Source organism: Cervus canadensis, chromosome 18 (assembly GCF_019320065.1).
Source record: "Cervus canadensis isolate Bull #8, Minnesota chromosome 18, ASM1932006v1, whole genome shotgun sequence".
In the NCBI taxonomy this organism is placed as follows: Eukaryota; Metazoa; Chordata; class Mammalia; order Artiodactyla; family Cervidae; genus Cervus; species Cervus canadensis.
This window is the reverse complement of record NC_057403.1, coordinates 52,394,866-52,421,281: the sequence shown is the minus strand read 5'-3', so window position 1 is coordinate 52,421,281 and position 26,416 is coordinate 52,394,866. Positions and strand designations below refer to the sequence as shown.

At 47.1% G+C, this 26,416-nt stretch overlaps 1 long non-coding RNA gene across 1 annotated transcript; it reads left to right on the top strand.

Annotated features, from left to right (window-relative positions):
- The first annotated feature begins 19,111 nt into the window (after positions 1 to 19,111).
- LOC122421360 lies at positions 19,112 to 26,185 on the top strand. Its single transcript, XR_006263475.1, has 3 exons — positions 19,112 to 19,396; positions 19,482 to 21,515; positions 26,142 to 26,185. It is a non-coding gene; the product is annotated as an uncharacterized LOC122421360 (long non-coding RNA).
- The last annotated feature ends 231 nt before the right edge of the window (positions 26,186 to 26,416 follow it).

Genomic DNA, 26,416 nt, shown 5'->3' with positions numbered 1-26,416 from the left:
CCTCCTGCCTTTGGCCAGTATGGAGGCAACCTTATTATGCCTCATTTTCATCTTAAGACTTTCAATTTCATTATTCAAGGCGCTAAGCTTTGGGTATCACCTAGCACTTTTCTCATTAGTATTCTAATCTTCTCATCTTTTCAATAAATATTAAATATAGAAACTGCTGAGTCAGTTGGTGTTTCATTCAGAGCCCCAGCAAGAATCAGATGGTACATTAAAAGCAGGTAATTTGAGAATAGTCTAACAAAGGGACTGCCAAGATGTAGGCGGAATTTAGGAAACCAACAAGGGGTAGTACAGAAGCCCCAGGTAGTAAGAGCAAGGGTGGTACTACTGCAGGGTTGCAGAGGGAAGGGCAGGGGGCAGGTACCAGAAGCAACAGAGTGGGGGCCCCTGACCAGAGCCCTGGCCTCGGTGCTTGGCAGGAAGAAAGCTGAAGGGACACACACTCCCTATCTCCTCCCTGCCCATAGTCCTAGCTAGGCCTCCCACTGGCCAAACCCAAGCAAGAGATGGACAGTAAGGAAGCCATTAGTGCAGCCCAGGCACATCAGGCTCCCGAGGCCCAGACCAGGGTGGGAAGGCAGAGACGGGGTCCCCAGGGCAAGTGGGAGACACCCAATACAGGGGGCTCGTCTTTGTCTCTGACCAGACGTAGGCCCTTAACTTGGGGCTTAACCTCTCTGTGCCTCAGTCTCCTCCTCTCGTAAATGGAGATGAGAGCGGTCCTGGCACTAGTAACTCTGCTGTGAGGACTCACAGCGAGCCCTCAGCCAATCATGGCTGCTGTCAACACCTGTCCTGGCCACTTGCAGGATCTCATGGGCTGGAGGAGGGTGAGACTTGGCTACCGAACTGGAGTTCACGTCTCAGTCCCTACCACCCAGCCATGCTCACCCAAACACACCTGGAGATCTCATATTCTGTGGGGATAATAATAACAAGAACATCCATAACAAAACTATCTAAGAGGATCACTGCAAGAATTAAACAGCATGTGGACCAAGGTAAATATGACTGACTGAAAAAAAAATAGGCCCAAGTTTCTGCAGCCTCAGGAACGAGATGTGCTCACCCATCATAAAGTGAAGTCTATTTCCCTGCCCCTTAAATCTGGGCTGCTTTGTGACTTGCTTTGGCCAATAGTACTAACACGGTTGCACAACAATTTGGAATCCAAGGGGAGTCTGGTCCTCTCCCCCTCTCTCTAGAACCCTGCATGGACCTGTGGGCAAGCCCAGCCAGCTTCTGAAAGACAGGAGGCCACACAGGCAATGACGAGCCACCCCACTAAGCAGTCCCCGACCCAGGTCAGCTAGCCCAGCGCTGGCCCAGCCAACAACCACACAAACCTAAATGAGCTCCTCCAGGACCCAAACAACCTCCCCACTGAGCCCAGCCCCAATTCTACATAGAATCTTGAGTTAAACAACTGGTGGGATTTTAAGCTGCTGTGTTTCAGGATCATCTGTGATGCAGTAAGAGCTAACTTACACTTACTCTAAGTGAAAAAGTTGGCTTAAAACTCAACACTCAGAAAACTAAGATCACAGCATCCGGTCCCATCACTTCATGGCAAATAGATGGGGAAACAATGGGAACAGTGACAGACTTTGTCTTTTTGGGCTCCAAAATCACTACAGATGGTGACTGCAGCCATGAAATTAAAAGACACTTGCTCCTTGGAAGAAAAGTTATGACCAACGTAGACAGCATGTTAAAAAGCAGAGACACTACTTTTACCAACAAAGGTTTGTCTAGTCAAAGCGATGGTTTTTCCAGTAGCCATGTATGGATGTGAGAGTTGAACTGTAAAGAAAGCTGTGTCGAAGAATTGATGCTTTTGAACTGTGGTGTTGGAGAAGACTCTTGAGAGTCCCTTGAACTGCAAAGAGATCCAACCAGTCCATCCTAAAGGAAATCAGTCCTGAACATTCATTGGAAGGACTGATGCTGAAGCTGAAACTCCAATACTTTGGCCACCTGATGTGACGAACTGACTCATTCCCTGATGCTGGGAAAAATTGAAGGTGGGAGGCAAAGGGGACGACAGAGGATGAGATGGTTGGATGGCATCACCGACACGATGAAATGAATTTGAGTAGGCTCCGGGAGTTGGTGATGGACAGGGAAGCCTGGCGTGCTACAGCCCGCCATCTTCTCTTTCCTACAAATCTGAAGAAACCACCATGATCATATAGGGTTTGCAGAATGTGGACCCATGCGAGTGACTGAACTGAACTGAAGAGCTAACTGATACAGTAACAATTCAGTAATTGGTAAGAGTCATTATCACTGCTGTCATTTTAGTAGAAGTAATAATCTGACTAACAGTGTTAATCAGCCCCTCCCCACACGTATTTGCACAGCCCTCACAGCCATGAACTTTCCATGTATTGTTATTCAATCCTAACAAGGAGTATACTAGATCATGCTGTGGTCTCCCTTTCACAGCTGAGGAAACAGCTCTGGCAAGGGGACTAGAGTCTCACCTGGAAAAAGGAGAGCCAGACCTGGGGTCAGAGCCTAGGGCTGTCCCCTGTCACTGCCAAGCCTCCTGAGATGGCCACCGCACATTGCCTGGATCACAGTGCCTGGATTTTCCCTAGGGAACGGCATTATCTGAACACTTTAAATTTTAATAACTCAGTTATTACAGGGTGGATAGTGACAGAATATCAGCACAGTGTTCCTCTTACTTTGGTCCAACTATTCAAGTCAAACTCTGCATTGGCCTGGGCCCTTCCAGTGACAGAGGCTCAATAATGTCCTCAAGACTCTGCCCTGGTGACACCCCCAGTAACTCCAACAACAATGCTATAGCCAGCTCTGACTCAGGACCCTGGGTCACTTACCACCCCTGAGTAGTCCTGTGTGTTCAGAGGGTGAACAGCAATCATCAATAGGTCTTAAGAAAGTGTTCCAGCCTGGATCTGGAAGGGTGAGGCCAGCCCAATCCAGCTACAAGGGAGGACACTGGGGAAGAGGCTCTCCCCTGGGAAGACCAGGATGCCTTTACCGAACAAGAAGAAATGCCAGTGGGGCCCAAATGAGAGACCAAGATAATCCAGCTCTGAGCTTTGGACTTGCCCCAGTCCCAGGAGGGTCCTGAAACCCCCGGAAGAGGAATGAGCATTCACTCTGACCACATTTCATTCTGATCTCTTCCACAAGATCTGGTTTCTAGTTTCACTTAAGTAAAAGAGTCTTTTGCCATATTTTGGCACCTTCTTACCACACCATCCTAAAACAGCTGCAGGTCCTTCAGGAAGTCACATAGCTACTTTGAGTTCAGTTTTCTTATCCATAAACTGAAGATATTAATGTTGATACTCAAGAAAGACCATAAATATAAAATGTCCTAGACAAATATCTTGGCTAAATTTTTCATTTCTCTTTTACTGATTTTTTTTATATAGCATTCCACAAAATGGACTGAAAAGAGGACATTATTTAGGCTTATATTAGTTCAGTTCAGTCACTCAGTCGTGTCTGACTCTTTGCAACCCCACGGACTGCAGCACGCCAGGCCTCCTTGTCCATCACCAACTCCCAGAGTTCATTCAAACTCATGTCCATTGAGTCGGTGATGTCATCCAACCATCTCATCCTCTGTTGTCCCCTTCTCCTCCTGCCTTCAATCTTTCCCAGAATCACGGTCTTTTCCAGTGAGTTAGTTCTTCGCATCAGGTGGCCAAAGTATTGGAGTTTCAGCTTCAACATCAGTCCTTCCAATGAACATTCAGGACTGATTTCCTTTAGGATGGACTGGTTGGATCTCCTTGCTGTCCAAGAAACTCTCAAGAGTCTTCTCCAACACCACAGTTCAAAAGCATCAATTCTTCGACGTTCAGCTTTCTTTATAGTCCAACTCTCACATCCATACATGACTACTGGAAAAACCATAGCCTTGACTAAACGGACATTTGTTGGTAAAGTAATATCTCTGCTTTTTAACATGCTGTCTAGGTTGGTCATAACTTTTCTCCCAAGGAGGAAGTGTCTTTTTATTTCATGGCTGCAGTCACCATCTGCAGTGATTTTGGAGCCCAAGAAAATAAAGTCTGACACTGTTTCCACTGTTTGTCCATCTATTTACCATGAAGTGATGGGACCGGATGCCACGATCTTAAGTTTTCTGAATGTTGAGCTTTAAGCCAACTTTTCACTCTCCTCTTTCACTTTCATCAAGAGGCTCCTAAGTTTTTCTTCACTTTCTGCCATAAGGGTGGTGTCATCTGCATATCTGAGGTTATTGATATTTCTCCCAGTAATCTTGATTCCAGCTTGTGCTTCATCCAGCCCAGCATTTCTCATGATGTATTCTGCATATAAGTTAAATAAGCAGGGTGACAATATACAGCCTTGAAGTACTCCTTTTCCTATTTGGAACCAGTCTATTGTTCCATGTCCAGTTCTAACTGTTGCTTCCTGACCTGCATACAGATTTCTCAAGAGGCAGGTCATGGTGGTCTGGTATTCCCATCTCTTTCAGAATTTTCCACAGTTTATTGTAATCCACACAGTCAAAGGCTTTGGCATAGTCAATAAAGCAGAAATAGATGTTTTTCTGGAACTCTCTTGCTTTTTCAATGATCCAGCGGATGTTGGCAATTTGATCTCTGGTTCCTCTGCCTTTTCTAAAACCAGCCTGAACATCTGGAAGTTCATGGTTCACAAATTGCTGAAGCCTGGCTTGGAGAATTTTAAGCATTACTTTACTAGCATGTGAGATGAGTGCACTTGTGCGGTAGTTTGAGCATTCTTTGGCATTGCCTTTCTTGGGGACTGGAATGAAAATTGACCTTTTCCAGTCCTGTGGCCACTGCTGAGTTTTCCAAATTTGTTGGCATATTGAGTGCAGCACTTTCACAGCGTCATCTTTCAGGATTTGAAATAGTTCAACTGGTACTCCATCACCTCCACTAGCTTTGTTCATAGTGATGCTTCCTAAGGCCCACTTGACTTCACAATCCAGGATGTCTGGCTCTAGGTGAGTGATCACACCATTGAGATTATCTGGGTCGTGAAGATCTTTTTTGTACAGTTCTTCTGTGTGTTCTTGCCATCTCTTCTTAATATCTTCTGCTTCTGTTAGGTCCCTACCATTTCTGTCTTTTATTGTGCCCATCTTTGCATGAAATGTTCCCTTGGTATCTCTAATTTTCTTGCTTATATTACTAAATGGGAATTTTACCCATGCCTCAATCTGCATGGTGTTGACACCAAATTACTGCTACTTCTCAACACTCTTCCTATCTCTGGAAGTGGGTGTTTCTTGGAGAACAATTTGACAGGTGTAAAGAGTCATAAGGAGGTGGCTTTGGTTCATTTCTACAGATAAAAAGTAGTTCCAAGAATCAAAAAGAAAAATGTCGATTCAAAGGTCAGCCTCATGACCAGCCAGAAAACGCCAAGATAAAGGGTTGATCTGCTCATAGTGAGTCAAATCACTGTAGTGTATAATTTGAAAAGGGTCCTCCCAAAAAAGACATGATTAAAAGTTAACTGCTTCTGAAGTGAAGCCATAACAGAAATGACAACAACAGGTGGCGTTTCTTGAATACTTAGCCCTTCATGCACTAACTCACCGACTCCTTCAGCAAGCTTATGAGATGATGGTGTTACCTGATTCTAAGGGTGAGAAAACCAAGACCTAGGGCCCAAGGAGGGAACTGAGTTAGAAAGGAATGGGCAGGAAAAGCAAAAGGAAAGAGAAAAATAAGGAAGGAGAGACAAACGGGAGAAAATAAATGGCTTCTAAGGTTTTGACAAAGCTTCTCACTTTTTCTTCCCTTTTAGAGGCTGAGGGTGCAGTTCACTGAGAAGGAAAGATGGACACTTCTATAGTCAAAGGGGAATCTTTTCATGTATTTTACTGTCTTCAGCTCTGTAATTAAGGAACTTGGGGTTCTTCTATGGCAAATTTTTCTTCTCCTTTAAAAATGTCACTGGAACAATCTTGGCCAGAGGGTGGGGGGCTGCCATCTGAAAACTGTCACTTTCCATAAGGTGGCAGCTCTAAGTTTCCGTACTTCATTTTGGCATAGCAGTGTGATACAAAGAATGCTGGCTTCCCCCTTCCAGCAAACGACCACATTAAAATTCATTCTCTCCTTTCGTCTTTTTACTGTTTATTTTACAAACAGAGACACAGTGTCTGAAAACTCCAGTAGCTCAAAGACACACTTTTCTAGTGAAACCTAACTACTTTCCACTTTTATATCTGAAAATGAAGCAAAGTCGTCCTTCAAAAGAATTTGCATCCAAATGGATCTACTTTCCAGTGGAGGTGGGAATCTCACCCACTCATCCAAAACCCATAAACCCACACCTCTTCCCCAAGGCCCCAGGGATGCAGAGCTCCCTCTGAGAAAGCGAAAGCTGGAAACTCAGAATGAGTGCTGGGGTCAGGGAATAAGTAAGCTATTCTATTCTTCATGAATTCACATTGAACTCGCACCCCCAAGGAAAATGTGGAGGCATCTGGGGGCCATTTCTTTAAAGATCAATGGAGAGATAGGATTTCTTAAACAGGACACACAAAAAAGCACTAACCAAAAAGGATAAATTGGACTTTGTCAACATTAAATACCTGTGTTCATCAAAAGATAACAATTTAGTATATCAAACGTACAGTGAGGTACCATCTCACTCCAGTCAGAATGGCCATCATCAAAAAGTCCACAAATAACAAATGCTGGAGAGGGTGTGGAGAAAAGAGAATCCTCCTCCACTGTTGGTGGGAATGTAAATTGGTAACAGCCACTATGGAGAACAGTATGGACAGTCCTCAGAAAACTAAAAGTAGAATTACCATATGATCCAGCATCCCTTTCCTGGGCATATACCAAGACAAAACTATAATTCAAAAAGATACATGTACCTGTATGTTCATAGCAGCATCCTTCACAAGAGCTAAAACATGGAAACAACCCACAGGTCCATTAACAGAGGAAGGAAAAAAGAAGATGTGGTACATATATACAGTGGAATACTACTCAGCCACAAAAAGAACAAGACAATGCCATGTACAGCGACAAGGATGCCACAAGACATTATCATACTAAATGGAGTGAGTCAGAAAGAGAAAGACAAATACCACGTGATATCACTCGTGAGCGGAATCTAAACTATGGCACAAATGAACCTATCTACAAAACACAAACAGACTCACAGACATAAGTGATCAGACTTGTGGTTGCCAAGGGGGAGATTTCACTGGGAAAATATGAGCACTGAGATAACACAGTGACACGCCCCAAGAACGGCTGATGATGCCAACTGGGGCCACTGGATTCTCACGCGCTGCCAGTGCACATGGGGCCACCATTTTGGCTAATGCTTGTCATCTTCTATAAAGCTAAGTGTATAGCTGCCATGTGACCCAGCGATTCTCTTCACAGGCACGTGTGCATGAGACATGAAGGCCTCCAAATTCTGTCTCAGGGTCTCCTCTTTTGGGGACTCAAAGGAAGACCCTTCACTTCAGAAGAGACTAGCAGTTAGGGGAAAAGTTCTGGAGTCTGACAGACCTAAAACTAAATTCAAGTTCTTCCAATACCAGCTGTGTGATCTCAGACAAGGGATTTAGACTTGAGTTTCTCCATCTGTAAAATGGGGATAATATTGGAGCCACCTCACAAGGGTTTTGAGGATGGAATAAGCTAATGCCCACGTGGCACTTTTCACAATGCTTGGCCTGTAGTCAGCATGTCAAAGTGCACAATGTTATACTCGGTGTTCAAAGTCTGGAAGCAAGTTATGTTCATCCTACAACACAGAAAACTCAAACTGTTTCTCACATCTTATATACACAGTTCTTCTGTTTTTTGAGAGTATTTAAAGAAATTCATCAGTGGCTCTGCTTGGAACCTAAGATGTTGGGGAAGACAGTTTGGGGGACATCTGATTGCAGCAATAACAGAAAATAAATGCTGAAAAACACTGGTTGAAAATATTCCATTTCACTTATCTGTTTCTCCACAGAGACCACACACTGTGAGATATTTGTAAGATTAGGTTATTTTCTGGAAGAGCAAATTCACCTCATCTCTCTCAAGAAGACTGATTTATTCCACAAGTTTATCCCAGGTCAACTAAATTTAAGCAGACTAATTCAGAGCTACATTTGAGCAGAACCAAGTTCCTTTCACGCACACTTTTCAGCTTTCCTGATGAGCATATTTTACGCTGGAGGTTGGTCACCTTGTCTTTACTATGACATTCTTGCCTCCTCTATTTATTGACATAAGGGAAAGATTGTAAACCTGCAGGACATTTTTTCTCTTTATGTCTTTCATTTGTTATTTTCAGATCAAGAATGTGATTTGTCCATTAGAAACTGCCTACCTCCAGGAAAGAAAAACTTACAACACTGACATTTTTTGTGCAGCCCCAAATAAACGTAGGTAGCCCTCCTGGGGGTGGATAGCAGGCATGTCATTTGAGAAATAGCACATTAGGTCTTCTCTCTCTCTGTATCTCTCTCTCTCTCCTCTTTTTAAGTCTCACTGGAGTCACTTGGAGAGGATCTAGGCTGGGAGCATATGATGGCCTCATTACAAACCAAAGGCACACAGAGAGTTTGGGTCACAGAAGGATGGGCAGTCAGCTGTTAAGGTCTGTGCTCAAACTCAGACTCCTACAACTCAACACCATTCTGTTCTGAGTGACCCTGGACACATGACTTCCCCCTCCAAGCCACAGTTTTCTCTTCTGTAACGCAGAGGTAGTAACCATGTCTGCCTCACAGAGTGGTCAGGATGCTTAAATAAGATGTTGCTGGTGAAATGTCACTAGACCTGTCACTGCAAGAAGCTGTCCCTGCTATGACTAATCAGTCTGATGTGGTTGATGCTTTAAGGTGAGAATGCTGCTTTCTAATTCAGCGGTAGTTTTCATTTATATCACATATTTTGGTTGTGGTATGAGTTCTTTTCCTGCGTGATTATGTGGCGTATGCATCAGTTGGGCTTCCCTGGCGGTTCAGACAGTAAAGAATCTGTCTGCAATGCAGGAGACCTGGCTTCAATCCCTGGGTTGGGAAGATCCCCTGGAGGAGGGAATGGCAACCCACTCCAGTATTCTTGCCTGAGGAATTCCATGGACAGAGGAGCCTGGCGGGCTATAATTCATGGGGTCAGCAAAGAGTTGGACACGCCTGACCAACTAAGCACAGCACAGCACACATATATCAGTTAGAAGGCGCTCTGGGGTAAGGAACCGAATGCCCAGCTAAGGATGGCATAGATGATAAAAATATACAGCTGCATCACATTTTTTGGAAGTCTAAGTAGGTGGTCCTGCAGTTGGCTTGGCAACTCAATCAAGTCATCTTTGCCCAGGCCCTTTCCATTGTTCTACTCTTCCATCCTTAACTTTTCTCCCCTACGTTATCACCTCATGGTCCCAAGGTGGTTGCTGCAATGCCAGCCTCTTCAACCATATTCAGTAGCAGGAAGCAGAGCAAGGGGGAGGACAGTAAAGAAGAATTTCTTCATGTGACCCTTTACACGACTTGCTTTCCTTTATCATGGAAGGAAATCCTTCCATAAAAGCTCTGTTGACTTCCCTCCGGCTTATTGACCAGAATAGGGTCACTTGGCACCCCTGACTGCAAGAGAGGCTGAGACAGCACATATGTAGATCATCCAGGCCTTTGGAGCAAGAGAAAAGCATTGGCACAGGCTTTGGGTGGCTGACCAATAGTTTCTGCTATAGGGTGTTGGACTGTGGTGAGAAATTGGGACTCTTCAGTCCTATGCATCCAAATGAACTGGGAATTGAGGAGAAATGTGGCACAACCCAACTTCCCTGTTCCCCCAGCCTTCCCACTAAGTTCTGGTGCAAGCCATAGCAAGCACCTCACCCCTCTGAGCACCCCCTAAACTAGGAGAGGCTTCAAGCAACCTCTCAAAGAAACAAGAAAAAGTCATGTCATTTGTACTTTCCACAACATAAAAAAGAGAGTAAAGATTATTGGGCAGTGAAGTATGGATTTATCTCATTAATTAATGAGTAAGTGAACCTGTTAAGACTTTTAGAAGCAGGGATTCTCTGTAAAGCTGGGCAGGGGATGCAGAGTAAAGAATGCATTTGACACTTAAGAGAGTTGAGCTATGTGTTAAAGGGTGGGTTGGTCTGGAATGATCAAGAGAAGAAGGAATTCTCAGCAGAACGGGGTCAACAAAAGTGTGGAGGTGGGAAATCCAATGTTTACTTAGAGGTCAGTAAAGAGACAAACAACCTAAAGGCATGTTTTCAGCAGCCTGTTTTACCCCCAGACTTGTCACTCAAGATGTTACAGGAAGGACAGGGTTCTGGGGTATGTTACATTAGCAGACACCTTATACTCTAGCCCAATGCATCCAGTGAAAATATCAATAATGTGAGCCATCTAAGTAGTTTAAAATTTTGTAGTAGACATGTTAAAGAAATAAAAAGAAAGAAAATGCATTTATTCAACTCAATATGCCCCAGATACCATCATTTCATTATGTAATCAATATATATAATGAGATACTTTGCAGTCTTCTTTTTCATAGTAAGTCTTTGAAAGCCAGTGTGTATTTCCTCCTAGGGACATCACAACCTGGACCAGCTGTATCTCTAGTCAATGGCCACATGTGACTGGTGGCTCCTTTATTGGAGAGAGCAGCTCTGACTCCATGTGGAAACTGACATGACATGGCCTTTTCCTTTGCCTTCTTTCTTTTTTTTTTTTCCTTAGCACTTCCTGCTGAGAACTAGTATTGTAGAGAGTTTCCAGGAGGACTGCCAGCTAGCACACTGCTTCTGGTGCTGCCCCCGCAAACACCCTCCATGGCAGGGAAAGTGGGTTAGGACCCAGGAGTCCAAGCTAGGACCTCGGAGCGGGTGGAAGGGAGGTTTCTCACTCTTCACTCAAGCCAGTCTGCTGACAGTGTGGAATTTCTTTTAAGTCTCCTGTTTTGCCATAAAAATTTATAGAGATTTTATGTTCTCCTCCAAAATATAGACGTTTGTTTGAATATTGAAATGTTTTGGATTACTTGGCATCTAGGAAAAATCAAAGTTCACCATGTTTATGCTGTAACTCTCTCTCTCTTGTTCTGTCTACACTTGGGGTTATGTACCCCTCTATTTAAGACGCACAGGATTACCTGAGCTCCAAGTTTCCTTCCAGCTCTGGAAGCGCAAGACTTTTTAAAAAATTAAGTTAGATAGTTCCCTTGAACTTAAGCAATCCATGAGCCTGTGTAAAGTGTTTGTTTTTTTTTTTTTTTTCTAGCTGCTTTTTCCCCCATAACCAGAAAAAAATAGATCTGATCTAGAATAACTCACTAGCTGGGAAGCTTTGGGTATCAGATCTTCCAATTTCTCCCTTTTCTTGGCTAATAACTCTTCCTTTTTCTGCTGAAAATAAAGCCTATGTCTCCCAGAACTATCCCCAAAATGCTTCCTCCTGGAAGAGATGTGGCTCTTCCTGAAACCACCTGTGAAAAACCAACATTTAGACAGACATACCAATATGATTACAATTCTAATATTTATGAGATGCACCATGTTGCCACTAAATAAAGTGGTAAATTTTGTAACTATTACAAACATTTTATATATAAATATACTATACATTTATAAACATTATTATATTTATTGATATTATATATAAAGTATAAAAAGAGTTGATATTCCTCCCATCCAGTGGTGGGGTCTGTGTCCTCTCCTCTAGCACTTGGGGAGACTCTATGCCTGTCTCAACCCAGGAAGCTCTGGGGGAAGTGACCGCCAAGATGAGACAAAGAACCCCGCCCCCACACTGTGAGGATGCCTGAGCACAGAGGTTCTGGTGGAGGTGCCCGCTAACAGGCCAGTTAACACCAGGCTCAGCCCACCCCAAACACAGGGGAGTGAACCAGCCTTCAGAGAGTTCCAGAACCCAGCCATCAGGTGTCCTCAGCCGCCACGCCTCCGCAGCCAACGCCACACAGAACAGAGCAGAGCTGTCCCCACAGAGTCCTGCCCAAACTGCATGTGCCTGAGCAAAAAATGAATAAATGCTGTTGTTGTAATCCACTAAGTTTGGGTGGTTTGCTGTGAATAGGCTACAGAGTCCAACAGACTCGAATCTGAGTCAGCGGCTCCTGCGCTACAGTCCCACCCCACAGCACCCGACACACAGGACACACACCTGATGCACGCGGGTGCACACACTGCTGGGGCATACAGTTGAACCTGCAGATGCGGGGGCACTTTCGGTGAGGCCCCCAGCTCACGTCTCAGTGAGAGCCAGCAAGCGACCAGCAGCACCAGAGTCAGTAAGAGTAAGACTGTGGTCATGGAGGGCGCTTCCCATCTTCACCCAGAGCTGGCCCTGTCTGAGCGCTTCTCCTAGACAAACTCATCCAACCACAGTGTCGTGAAGCCCTGAGGACTCTGCTGTCCCATTTCCCAGGAGGGTGTGTTGCCCAAGGCCACGCAGGAGAGGAGGCAGGGGGACCCAGGCCTCTCATCACGTTTCCTCCCGAGGTTTGGCAGCAGAGCCAGCCCAGAACGGAGCCGTGAAGGGGGTGTGGCTATGTGCCCATACGGTTTGCTGCAGAAACTGCAGCAAATTTCATGACCCAGTCTGCCCAGGATCCCTCGGGGCTGTTAATGATATACAACATAAGCACTGATTAAGTTCTGAAATCTAACAAATTCTGAATTCTGAAACAGATCCGGCTCCCAGGGTCTGAGATAAGGATTCAGATAAGAGACCTATGGGACAGACTGTTGGGATCATGAGTCCCAACTGTGGGCAATTAAGAACAATGAGCCCACTCACATTCACGGGGCAATGCTGGCGTTTCGCATGGATTATCTCATTACCGCTCACATCCACCCAGGGGTCAGCAAACGGGACCCATACGGCCACAGGAACGCTGTCCAACCTCCAACCATGCCCTGGTGGGGGGTCAGCAGGCTGACCAGCTGTGAGGGTTGGACACGTACTCACAGGCTTGGCACCAATCAGGTTTCCCAGAGCCAGGACCCTGCCTCACCGGTGCCGACATCAGGCTCCACGCTAAGCACCAGATGAGAGCTGTCTGTCACAAGATTTGCAGGGCTTTCCCCAGAACATCAGTACAGCTGTCAGGGGGGCTCCCTCAGGCAGTAAGCACACAGCCAGGCTTGGGACTGGAGACAGACAGGATGGGGATGTTCCAGACCAACCCACCAAGAAACAGCGAAGAGGAACTAAAGAGCCTCTTGATGAGAGTCAAAGAGGAGAGTAAAAAAGCTGGTTTAAAACTAAACATTCAAAAAACTAAGATCATGTCATCCAGTCCCATCACTTCATGGCAAATAGATGGGGAAACAATGGAAACAGTGAGAGACTTTATTTTCTTGGGTTCCAAAATCACTGCAGATGGTGACTGCAGCCATGAAATTAAAAGACGCTTGCTCCTTGGAAGAAAAGCTATGACCAACCTAGACAGCACATTAAAAAACAGAGATATTACTTTACCGACAAAAGTCCATCTAGTCAAAGCTATGGTTTTTCTGGTAGTCATGTATGGATGTGAGAGCTGGACTATAAAGAAAGCTGAGCGCTGAAGAATTGAAGAATTGATGCTTTTGAACTGTGGTGTTGGAGAAGACTCTTGAGAGTCCCTTAGACACCAAAATGATCAAACCAGTCCATCCCAAAGGAAATCAGTCCTGAATATTCATTGGAAGGATTGATGCTGAAGCTGAAACTCCAATACTTTGGCCACCTGATGTGAAGAACTGACTCCTTGGAAAAGACCCTGATGCTGGGAAAGATTGAAGGCAGGAGGAGAAGGGGACAACAGACGATGAGCTGGTTGGATGGCATCCAACTTGATGGACATGAGTTTGAGCAAGCTCCGGGAGTTGGTGATGGATAGGGAAGCCTGGCGTGCTGCAGTCCATGGGGTCACAAAGAGTCGGACACGACTAAGCAACTGAACTGAACTGAACTGAGGATGGGGATGGGGGACAGTCGAGGGGCCCTCTGCCAAAGAGGAGGAGGGTGGCCCTTGCCCTGGGCCATCTCCAGTGCTTCCACCCCTGGGCGTCTCTGCCACTTTGCTCCTGAAGTGCCTTGCCTCTTTCTAGGAGCTTGGATCTCGTTGGCATCTCAACCCTGCTCCTTACTCTGGGACTTTGGACTCAGCACTAAAAGTCATGCCTCAGTTTCCCCATCTGTGAGGTGAGCATGTTACAATTGCAAGTACAGACACTATAACAAGCAAAGGGTGTGATTCACAGGTAGGAAGTTCAAGTTCTACAAAACTCACCGTGATACAGGTCGGGACGGCGACAAGCTGGGGAGATGGGTGTCAACCAGGAAGGAGGACGAGGGGACCCCGAGGGCTCTGCAATGCTCTGTGTCTTGAGATGGGTGATGGGTGCACAGGGTGTGGGATGGGGATGCTGAGAAATGACTCATGGAGCTGTGCTCTCAGTGCGCTGAGCTGCAACGAGGCCGGGCCTCAGGGAAGAAGAAAATAAGTGCAGCTCCTCATGGGGCTCAGAAGACAGCAGCTCAGAAAGCACTGTGTGCAGTCTGGGTGCACAGGTACCTTGTGTCGAGCAGCGAGCATACTGTGACGGTCCTGTAGTTTCACACCCTTGAGGCTGTGCCATTTTTCTGACTAAGTAGGGTTCTCTCTGTTCAGTTTGGACGTGCCTTCAGTGTGATTAGGATCTTTTTTCTTTTTTGGAGGAACAGAGAGGTCAGGGAGTGGAGGGCAGGACAGAGGGTAGCAGGAGAGGATGGACAGAGCCAGTGTAACCAGCTGCCTTCCAGGCTGGTGTCAGCGCACACCCTGGAACTTCCTCTGTGTACCCTTAGGCTTGATTCTTCTGTGAAGCCCCACATCCCAGGAGAAGACTGCAGACTCCCCAGTGCAGCTCCAGGTCAAGGGCTGCCTCCTGTGGCAGGACCAAGATACCGTGGACAGTGGTTATAATTTGCCCCAGGAATGGACTCAGCTCAGAATGAAGCCTGGAACCTTCCCTCTCTCCAGGCCAAGACACTTCCTGTGGAGTCTTCAAACACAGCAGTGTTTATCTCGCAGGGCGCGGAGGCTCTGCTGAGGCTGAAGGTTTTGAATGGACTTATGTTTCACCTCCCAAGAGAAGTCTCTGTCCCTCCTCTGCAGGTGGCCTTGGCAAGGAGAAAGCAACAGTGTCCCACTGCTTTCTGCTTTCTGGGGGACACTGGACTTGCCACCCTGCGCGGGACCTCACTATCCATCTGGGAGGGGTCTGGCCACCTGCCTGGACACGGCTGGCCATCTCGAGATCCTTAAGTGAATCGTATATGCAAAGTCCCTTTCGCTCTGTAGGTTGACATGGTCATGGGTTCTTGGATCATTGGGCATCTCTGGGGGAGTGAGATATCCTGCCTACCATACTGAGTGTGTGTGGACTCAATCTGTGCAAGTAGAAAGAACCAGTTTGAGCCTCAGAAGGTTTGCACCAGTTTACACTCCAACCGGCAGAGCACAGGGGTTCCTGTTTTCCCACACTCTACCTTCCTTCCTTTCAAGCCCTCTGGCTTCCCCACAAAGAACTGTGCTCAATCACATGGATCTACACCCTGAATACTGAATTGGACCCAAATTTATCATTGCCCCCCCAAAAAAATGACATCAAAAGTAAAACAGCCCAACGAACAATATCTCTTTCGAAAACACTGGTTTGTGAAAAACCAAAATATTAAGAAATAACGATTTTGCAATCATGGATTGAATCTTCCAGAGTCCCACTTTTAAAACTAAAATCTCAGATTCCATTTCATAGGCATTGGAATGAATCTCCCCAGAGTTGGAGTGGATTCCAAAAGTGACAGATGTCTTAAGGATAAAACTTAAGAGAATACAACAATGTTTTTAAAAGGCTTTTTGTCCACCCTGAATCTAATCCTGAACTATATATAAAATAACAGACATAAATTAGGATCAGCACAATCAGCCTGCAAAGTAACAATGAGCATGAAAAATTCAATACTGTGTGCTATGATATTTCATAGGCACATGCCTGTTAAAATTCACAAGATTTTAATGTACCTTCCATGAGTAAGGTACATTAAAATACATTTTTTAAAAAATACAATGACATTCTATATTTGTAAAAGAAAAAGAAAAAAAAACCTTGCTTAATTTGACATCACCTCTGTGTCAATGACCTGGGAGAGTCCAGTCTATTCATCTTGGAGGATAATCACCTGTGAGATAAACAATTATCTTCTAAAACACAATAAAATGCAATACCCAGTGCTGGCAAGGATGTGGTAAAACAACACCCTTGTGCTCTACCCACGGGAATAGAAAGCAAATTGGCAACCGGTCCCAAGAGCTTTGACCACACTTGGACACTGACTATTTAATTTGTTCTGGCCAACTGCCCCAGGGAAATAATTCTCAATACTTCATATGGGAAGTTGCTAAATAAATAGTCACTCAGTTGAATTGAGCTGGACCTCAAAGCAGCCAGGGAGCTGGACGAGGAGAAGAAGAGTCAGCAGTGAGCTCTGCGTATGACTCACACACCCTTGAGGTTCATAACCAAATGTGAAAGCCCACAGGCGGGAGAGCAGGTCCAGGGCTGAGGAGGGACATCCCTTCCTGCCTGCTGGGTGGCCACCCTGTCGTCATTCTCTTCCTTCCACTGGAGCCCCTCCCAGGTCTCTTCTTCCCACCAGGTGGAAGGGTCACCACCACGACTTTCCCTCAGAGAGAGAGGGAGGAGGCGAGGGAGAGAAGAGCCTGCGTCAGAGAATGGGAGAGGGAAGAGAGGGTGCCGGGGAGTGTGGGGACGAGGGAGAGGCTCCATGGCATTTAGAAGCTTGAGGCTGGAGCCAGGAGCAGGAGTGCAGATGCTCCTGAAGATAGCTGCTACCACGAGTGTTCAGATGCAGGGACCACACCAGACCCCGGTCCTCACTTGGTGGACTTGATCGAGGGTAACTGCCATTTAATGAGAAAGCGCAAAGGGTGCCCCTGGCAGTGGAACAAGCCCATTTCCCTCCACCCTGCTGCCTGAACACAAACACGGTGGCTGTCCCACCCTGGTCCTCGGGCCACTCACTCGAGTGGCAGAGAAGTGAGCGGGAAGGAGCCCTGAGCCCTGAAGACTCTGTGGAGCAGAGGCACCCACGCACCCCAAACAGCCCACTTCAGGACTCCCATTACCTGACAGCAACGTCAATGTCTATCATTTTAAGCTGTTCTCTTTTTCAACTTGCACCACACATAGCCGAGTTTAATCCTAAGTAGCACAGTGACCAGTAGATAACAAAGATATTACTCAGTGTCATAAACATCAGCATTCTAATTATAATTACTATTATGCTTAATGATGTACAGTTAAAACATTCTATCACTTAGACCTAGAACTTCACCTTGAGCTCACACCTCAGGGGGGGCCCACAGTTTGGTTAACAGTCCTCAAATTTTTCTGAACTGCCTCTGGTGACCGGAACCAGACAGGTAGGCAGTACCATCCAGGTAGGACACCCCAATTCAGGATGGGACCCATCTGAGCTTTGGTCCTCATTCCCCCTCGAGTCTCCAAGAGGTTGACTAGATGCCCTGAGTTTGGAGACCTGTGTCTGTGGGTCATCTGGGGTTCTGTGGCCACTGGTACCACTGACTGATATAGTATATTTTATGCAGGGTCACATGAGCCTAGGCCACCGAATAGACTCTATTTTGGAGTCATTCAGATTGTTTATTAAGATAAGAGTCCTGCAAAAAATATCTGCCTGGAGCCCCACACATCGTAGGGGCAGCCCTATCATTATTATTAAATGATAATAATTACTGCTAATAACAAGTGCATGTGTGTGTGCTAAGTCACTTCAGTCATGTCCAACTCTTTGCAACCCAATGGACTGTTGCCCGTTAGGCTCCTCTGTCCATGGGATTCTCCACGCAAGAATACTGGAGTGGGTTGCTTCGCCCTCGTCCAGGGGATCTTCCCAACCCAGGGATCAAACCCACATCTCTTATATCTCCTGCTTTGGCCGGTGGGTTCTTTACCACTAGTGCCACCTGGGAAGCCCACTAATGACAAGCAGTCCCTGTCAGTCAAACTCCACAGCAATAAAGCTAATCCCCTCCTGCGAAAGTTGAGGGAGTTCGGGACCAACTTCCCATAGCCAAGCAGAGGCCAACCCATCAGTGTCCCACAAGATTCCTCTCCTGGGGGAGTAGAAACCCATGCCCCTCCCTCTCCACCACCCTCCCTCCCAACCTGCCAGCTGAAGGCTTCTCAAAAAGGTGAGCAGGTGCTTTTCTCTCGCCTTCTCTCTCTGCTGCTGCTGCTAAGTCATGTCAGTCGTGTCCGACTCTGTGTGACCCCATAGATGGCAGCCCAACAGGCTCCTCTGTCCCTGGGGTTCTCCAGGCAAGAATACTCTGTCTCTCTATCTCTGTTTAAAATGGCTGCAGGAGTCCAGCAAACACTGAGGAAGTAGGTTGACGGGGTGGCCGGGGCCCTGCCAGGCACTGAGAGCCGCACACACTGACTCGTTTCGTCACGCGGCCACCCAGTGAGTTAGGCTGCCGCGTGTGCCCAACTTACAGGTGAAGAGACCAGGGCACAGGGCCCACCCAGCCTTAGGACGTGGACAAGCCCAGACTCAACCTGAGGCTGTGCCTGGATGCAGAACCCCACGCAGAGAGCGAGGAGTAAGCGGGGAAGAAGGTGAAGCAGACAGTGCAGAGGGTGGACAGAGTCACATTAAATTGTTACAACATCTTGGTTGTGGAGTAAAAAGTTGAAATGGTCTCCCACACTCGCTGTGCCTTAGAGTCTTGGAGGGAGGCTCTTAGCCTGGCACCCTCAGACCCAAGCTTGAGAGAGACTCTGCCTGAGCAGATTGGGAGGGAGCCTGAGAACCAGTATCTTAACTCCTAGGTGATTCAGCCCTGCCATCAGGGGGAGGGAAATACCAGATTAAGTGATCTCTAAATGCATCCTCCCTTCCAGCATTCTGGCCACTCCATCACCTCTGGGGAGGCAGGCCCCTCCCTGCCTCCTCAATGCAACACAGGCAGGCTTCTTGTATCTCATTTTTATGTTGCAGACAAGGAGGCTGAGACCCAGAGCGGCAGAGTGCCGGGGCCACGGTCATCCCCTGGCTTACTGACAGAGCTCACTGCCCTCCTTTCCCTTCCTCCAGGCTCTCAGCTCCAGCCTGGACCCACTCGGCGCTGTCTCCCTCTGCCACGGAGAGCAGCCTGTGCTACAAACAGGAGAGTCAAGACAAAAAAACAGACGAGAAGGAGAGTGCCCCACGAGGGTGCCCGTGTCCTCTCGCCATCAAGCCACCATGGTCCTCGCCAGCCTGACAGCTGGGGGCGTCCTCTCAGGTGGACACCTCCCGGGGAAGGTAAGAGCCGTGATGCCCGTGGGGGGCGGGGCTGGCGGGGACACACTGGCCCATCCAGCAATCTGTTTCCAATTCCCTGATACAGGGGCGATTTATCCTCCTCACTGGCGGCCGCGGGCTCTGCATGCCTCAAGGATTACACGCTGAGTGAACTCTGTCGGCAGCGAGTCAACGGGAGGCAGGACAACGCGTTCCATTGTTCCCACCCGCCTTCCCAGGGCCCTGATTGGCAAGAAAATGTCTCCGAGAGATGGATTGAAAGAAAACATTCCCCAGGCCGAGGTCTCCCCACCAGACTGATTAGCTACCAGCACTCAGATGGCTCTTTGCAAGACTGGTGGACTGCAGTCTTTTCTGTTACCAAAAAGGCTCTCTTCTCCCTCATCGACCCCTGTTACCTGGGAAATTAACTTCAAAATGAGGGGGTCCCTGGGGACCACCCACCCCGACTTCCCAGGGCAGGCCAAACTGAAAATACTCCACCTATCACTATTTATTAGTGTAACTGTTACTAACAGTTTATTGAGCATTTACTAGCGTCAAACATCGTACTAAGCTGCGTTAACTGTCTCAACATTAGTTATCAGACAGCATCAGGCATACAGTATTCGTCTGCATGTGATGAGGCCTGCCTCCTCCTCAGTCCTGACCACGCAGCCTGGCCGGCTCATGGCAGCCCTGGCTCTCCCTCAGCGGGAGGCACAGTGAGGGGTCTCAGAAGGGATGCGTGCAGCCGCGGGCTTACGACCACCCAGCACGGGTCATCACAGCCATGTGTGTGTCATCGCACTGGATAAATGACATCAAGGAGAGGGCCATGCAGAATGCCTTCCCTTTATCTGAAGGGCCTGGGCCAGTCACTGACCAAAGGGGACTGGTGGAGGTTTCTAGGGGCGGAAAGGAGCTGGGAGCCGAAGGAAGAGATGGGATACAAGAGATGGACATGCAGGAGGAAGACGTGTCAGGCCTGTGCAGAGCAGAGGCAGAAGGGAGAGCCTGGAAGGCCAAAGCAAGGAGCTGGGAAGCAGACTATTCCTGTGCCTGTTTCCTGTGTGCAGAGCTCTCCTGTGAGATCCACCGGCCCGCTTCCCCAGCCTCAGAAAATGTTGCCAGAAGTTCACTGCAGGGGAGGCAGTTGTACAAGTGAGAAAACGCCTTTCAAGGATGGCACCTGTTTGTCATTCATTCCTCTCACTCCATCCTGGTCAGACACCACTAGTCAACCATGGGCTCTCCAGAAAGTCTCTAGCAATTGATCAGAGTTTATGCATGAAACAAAACCCTTTGGCTATACATGCTTGGCTCAGGTGATTTTTACCTCCTCAACCCCCTCTTATGTTATTTATGGCCATAACTTTCCACCCTTTTGACCACCAAACATGGGCCCATGGCCTCGTATGGCAGCCTGCAGCCAAGCTCCAGCCCACTGCCCTGAGTGCAGGCTGTCTTCTCCAAATCACGCGAGAAAGCACGTACCTGGCATGGCACTTCGGAGCATGGCTGTTTGAGGGGTTGACCTTGGGTTTTGGACCAAATGCTGCCTTCCCTGGGACCTATCTCTCCCTGTTAGAAAGGTATGCATATGACAGCAATAAAATGGAAACCAAGCCAGGACTGTGTAGAGCCTGGAGAGGCCAGCGCCAGGGCCAGTGGAGCCTTGGGCCAAACAGAACTGGCCAGGTAGATCCACTGACGTGAAGTCTTGCAACTTGGACCTTCCACCATAAGAGGCCCTCTCCCTATCTGTCTTCCAAGCAGTCCCAGTGAGATGGAACATTGCTACCTAGGAAAAAAACCTCTGAACACACTCATTCCTGCCTTCTCAAAGCTTTCTGTCTCTGTTACAAAAACACACACAAGCTTCAGCTAGGAATACGAAAATAAAAGAATAAAAGTGAGCAAAAGAGCAGAATGGTTATAAGAAGAGATGGAGGGGAGTTCAATGCATCCTGAACAGTGGCCTGGGGCCCCATGCTCAGAAGGGCCCTGTGACTGTTCAATACTCTGATGTCGCCATCTTGAAATTCTGAACAATCTTGTTTTTTCACCAGCTCATTCCTGCTGGAGACCTTGAGGAGATGGTGCAGGACCTGCCTCAGCCTAGCCCCACCCCCCACAGGTGAGGAGTCTGGGGCACTCATCCTCCACCTCTGTCCATCATAGACTGAGGACCCCCAGTATCTCTGCTCTACCCAGGTGTGGGCTGAGAGGAGCTGTCAGGGGAAGTCTGGGGTACCTGCGGAAGGTCATCAGCATGTACTGGGAAGAAGGGTGCTGAGGGCAGGAGGGCCAGGCAGTGGCAACTGCAAGCACTAAGAATCACAGACCTAGAGCATATGCAGCTAGGGAGCGGGGGTACCTACACTAACACCAGGAGAAAACTGTCCCTAGCCACAGCCTTCTAATCCTACACAGCGCTTAGTGCTAGTGCAAGCTAAGAATCCCAGAAGCTCACCGTCCACCCTTCCACAGCATCTCACAGCTCTCTGTCTTGGATTATGACACAACCTACTTAAAACTTAGGACAAAATGCAGACTTGCCCCCGTGGCCTCCAAGGCCGACCACTCCATGGCCTGGTCCCTAACCCTCGCCTGCCCCTGTGCTGGCTTCTCCTCACACCAAGTCGCTTCTCACCTGTGGGCCCTTCTAGAAGCTTTGAACCCTGACTGCAAATGTCCAGTCCAGTCCATCTCTCCTTCGTGTTGGGACCTTTGTCATCCTTCAGGGGACAGCTCAGATGTCACCTGCACAGAGAGGCCTTCCCAGACCAGCTAGCTTCCCTGTCCATTAGTTTCTAGCATAGCACCTGTCTGTTTCCTCTAGAGCAGTCATCACAGTCAGTTGTGAAGTTTTTATTTATTTCCTCTCCAATCGACACTAACTTGAAATCCCATGAGGCAGGTACCATGTTTGTTTTGTTCACTGAAACAGTCCTAGAGCTTGGAACCGTGCCCAGAGGCTCAATATTTAGCAAATGAACAATGATTTTGACTTTCTGAAGCTCTCTGCCTTCAAGGGGAATATCCAGTGGTCACCAGGAAAATGGGAAACAGTTAAAGCATAACCATTGTCACATGTGGCAGCTGGACCCCAAAGACAACACAGGATTGGGGGCTTGATGCCCTCCCCCAAAGACATCCACTACTAATCCCTGGGAATTGTGAGTACATCACCTCACAAGACAAAAGGGAATGAAAGTTGCAGACGGAAGTAAGTTTGCTAATCAGCTGACCTTCAAATGGGGAGGTCATTTTGGATTCCCCTAGGTGGGTGCAGTGTAATCACAGGGACCTGAATGTGGGAGAGAAGGTGGAGGAGTCAGAAAAAGAGCTGAGATGACAGAGGCAGGGTCAGAGAGATGCAACATTGCTGACTTTGAGGCTGGAGGAAGGGGCCACAAGGCAAGGCATGTGGGCACCTCTGGAAGCAGGAAAAGGCCAAGAAACATTCTCCTCTGGGGCCTCCAAAAGGAACACAACCCTGCGACACTGACTTTAGCCCAGTGAGACCCACATCAGACTAGACTTCAGATTTCCAGAACAGTAAGAGAATTGGTTGGTGTTCTGAGAAACCAGGGTGATGATCCTTAGTTACAGCAGTCACAGGACACTAACTCACTCTGGCAGTGCTTTCTCTACGAATACCATTTGATTCCTGAAGCAGTCCTGTACTTGGGAATGTCAGTGTCCCCATTTTATGGACGAGGAAACTGAGGCACAGAGGGACAAAGCTGTTGCCTGGTTCCAGAGCTAATAGATGGCAGAGTGGGGCTGTGCACCAGGAGGTGGAGCCCAGAGTTCATGCTGGTGCCCAGCGGCTGCCTCCACAGAGTGGCTCTGGTGACTGGAGGAGACAACAGGTGTGAACACGGAGCACAGCTCTGGTGCACGAGAAACCCTTATCACCTAGGCTTGGCTGTGGTCAATAGCATGGGTCTGATTCCTGCTCAGAGGGCCAATGGCTGTCATCTGAAATGATCCTCCATGGTTTGCCATAGATCCCTCGATCACCAGGCAAGGCACTGGTATGCAGACTGGCTGATGTACTGCACATCAACAGCTATGCTGCAATAAGGAAGCCCTGAGCTTGGGGCTAGTGATAGAAGGCCGGGGTTAGAATTTCCGCTGGCACCAGTCAGCACACACCCTGTGTGGGGTACGGTGGAGATCACCCAGGAAGGAGGGGTATGTGGCAGTGCCATGTCTGTTCCCCTATGCCTCTCTGACCCACTGCTCTGTAAACCTGCAGAGCCCCCGAGGCTTTCTGCTCCCCCTGACCAGCTGCACAGAGCTGGTCGAATCTCCTGCTGAATATGGGGGAGTGTGGGTTTTCCTCATCCCATCCATCTGGGAGCGGCTGCTCATATGCTTCATCTAACTTGTGCTCCAGGGCAACAGGACATGTGGACACGGAGATGGATCGTCTCCTGAAACGATCCCTCTGGGAGGGCAGGCCCAGCGCTACAAAACCAGCTGTGTGCTCATCGAGGCAAAGGGCAGGCGGCCACAGAAAACAGCCCTGCCCAGTTCCCTCTGCAGCAGAGACATCCCAAAACCTCTGCTTCCTGCTGCCTCTCTCCCCCGGACCCTGGCGCCAGGTTTACACTTAACCCTGAAAAATGAGAAAGGGCACAGCTGGGAAGCCAGAGGCAGTGGAGCTCTGTAAAGGGGCCCTGAATTTTTAAAAAGTTAAAGATTAAAAGTAAATCATCAGTGACTTACAAAGAAAGCATTTCTCTCCAATCCCGAGGTTCTTAACCTTAAGAGGAACTTGGGCCCCCTTGGAAGTCTTATGAAACTAACGAGCCCCTTCTTGGAATGTTCATAAACACAAAAATTTGCAGGATTACCAAGGAAACAATTATATTGAAATACTGTGATCAAACTGTTTTTAATTGTATATAGTCAATATATGGGCTTTTTTAGAAACATAGATTTCACAGAGAGTCTAACAGCTTCTTTGACTCATAGGAGCACCGAGCTCAAATTACATTTCAAAATAGTAGCTGTGACTGTACTATGATGGGGAACATCTATGATTTCACTGGTGATGAGGTCTCAGATTCTGTTAGTGCCACTGGGTTGTTGCCTTTGACCATAACAGAAGGAAATGCTACATTTAGGTCAGGCAAAATAAGGATGTATAATAATGTTTTTTCCTCTAGGTTTGTCAGTCCCCTGAATCCTCTCCACAGATAGCTTGGTTAGGAATGAGGAACCCCAGTGACAACCACGATGACAGTCACTCCCGGATGCCCCTTGGTTCTCACCCAGACAGTCAGCAAAGAGAAGACACCCAGGGCAAGCCTTCAGCACCTTCAAGCCAGTACATGAAGTGTAAGACATTCTAAATTTCATGTTGGGAAAAAAAGAACACCCTCAAACAGGGGGATAATTTTGAAAGTTTTGGTGGCTATGCTTAGATACAGAATTTAGTCATTTTTTCCCCTGAGTCTATCACTTATATATATATAAGTATATATATATATATATATATATATATATATATAAAATTCATAAAAGAGGACATTCACTGGGTAGAGATGACTGCAGAGAGCTTTCACATTAAATTCTGCACATAAGTACTGTTATCTGCATATCTGAGGTTACTGACATTTCTCCCAGCAATCTTGATTCCAGCTTGTGCTTCATCCAGCCCAGCATTTCTCATGATGTATTCTGCATATAAGTTAAATAAGCAGGGTGACAATATACAGCCTTGAAGTACTCCTTTTCCTATTTGGAACCAGTCTGCTGTTCCATGTCCAGTTCTAACTGTTGCTTCCTGACCTGCGTACAGATTTCTCAAGAGGCAGGTCACAGTGGTCTGGTATTCCCATCTCTTTCAGAATTTTCCACAGTTTATTGTGATCCACACAGTCAAAGGCTTTGGCATAGTCAATAAAGCAGAAATAGATGTTTTTCTGGAATTCTCTTGCTTTTTCAATGATCCAGCAGATGTTGGCAATTTGATCTCTGGTTCCTCTGCCTTTTCTAAAACCAGCCTGAACATCTGGAAGTTCATGGTTCACAAATTGCTGAAGCCTGGCTTGGAGAATTTTAAGCATTACTTTACTAGCGTGTGAGATGAGTGCACTTGTGCGGTAGTTTGAGCATTCTTTGGCATTGCCTTTCTTGGGGACTGGAATGAAAACTGACCTTTTCCAGTCCTGTGGCCACTGCTGAGTTTTCCAAATTTGTTGGCATATTGAGTGCAGCACTTTCACAGCGTCATCTTTTAGGATTTGAAATAGTTCAACTGGTATTCCATCACCTCCACTAGCTTTGTTCATAGTGATGCTTCCTAAGGCCCACTTGACTTCACAATCCAGGATGTCTGGCTCTAGGTGAGTGATCACACCATTGAGATTATCTGGGTCGTGAAGATCTTTTTTGTATAGTTCTTCTGTGTATTCTTGCCATCTCTTCTTAATATCTTCTGCTTCTGTTAGGTCCCTACCATTTCTGTCTTTTATTGTGCCCATCTTTGCATGAAATGTTCCCTTGGTATCTCTAATTTTCTTGACAAGATCTCTAGTCTTTCTGATTCTATTGTTTTCCTCTATTTCTTTGCATTGATCACTGAGGAAGGCTTTCTTATCTCTCCTTGCTATTCTTTGAAACTCTGCATTCAAATGGGTATATCTTTCCTTTTCTCCTTTGCTTTTCACTTCCCTTCTTTTCACAGCTATTTGTAAGGCCTCGTCAGACAGCCATTTTGCTTTTTTGCATTTCTTTTTCTTAGGGATGGTCTTGATTCCTGTCTCCTGTACAATGTCACGAACCTCCATCCATAGTTCATCAGGCATGCAGATGACACCACCCTTATGGCAGAAAGTGAAGAAGAACTAAAGAGCCTCTGATGAAAGTGAAAGAGGAGAGTGAAAAAGTTGGCCTAAAGCTCAACATTCTGAACACTAACATCATGGCATCCAGTCCCATCATTTCATGGCAAATAGATGGGGAAACAGTGGGAACAGTGGCTGACTGGAATCACTGCAGCCATGAAATTAAAAGATG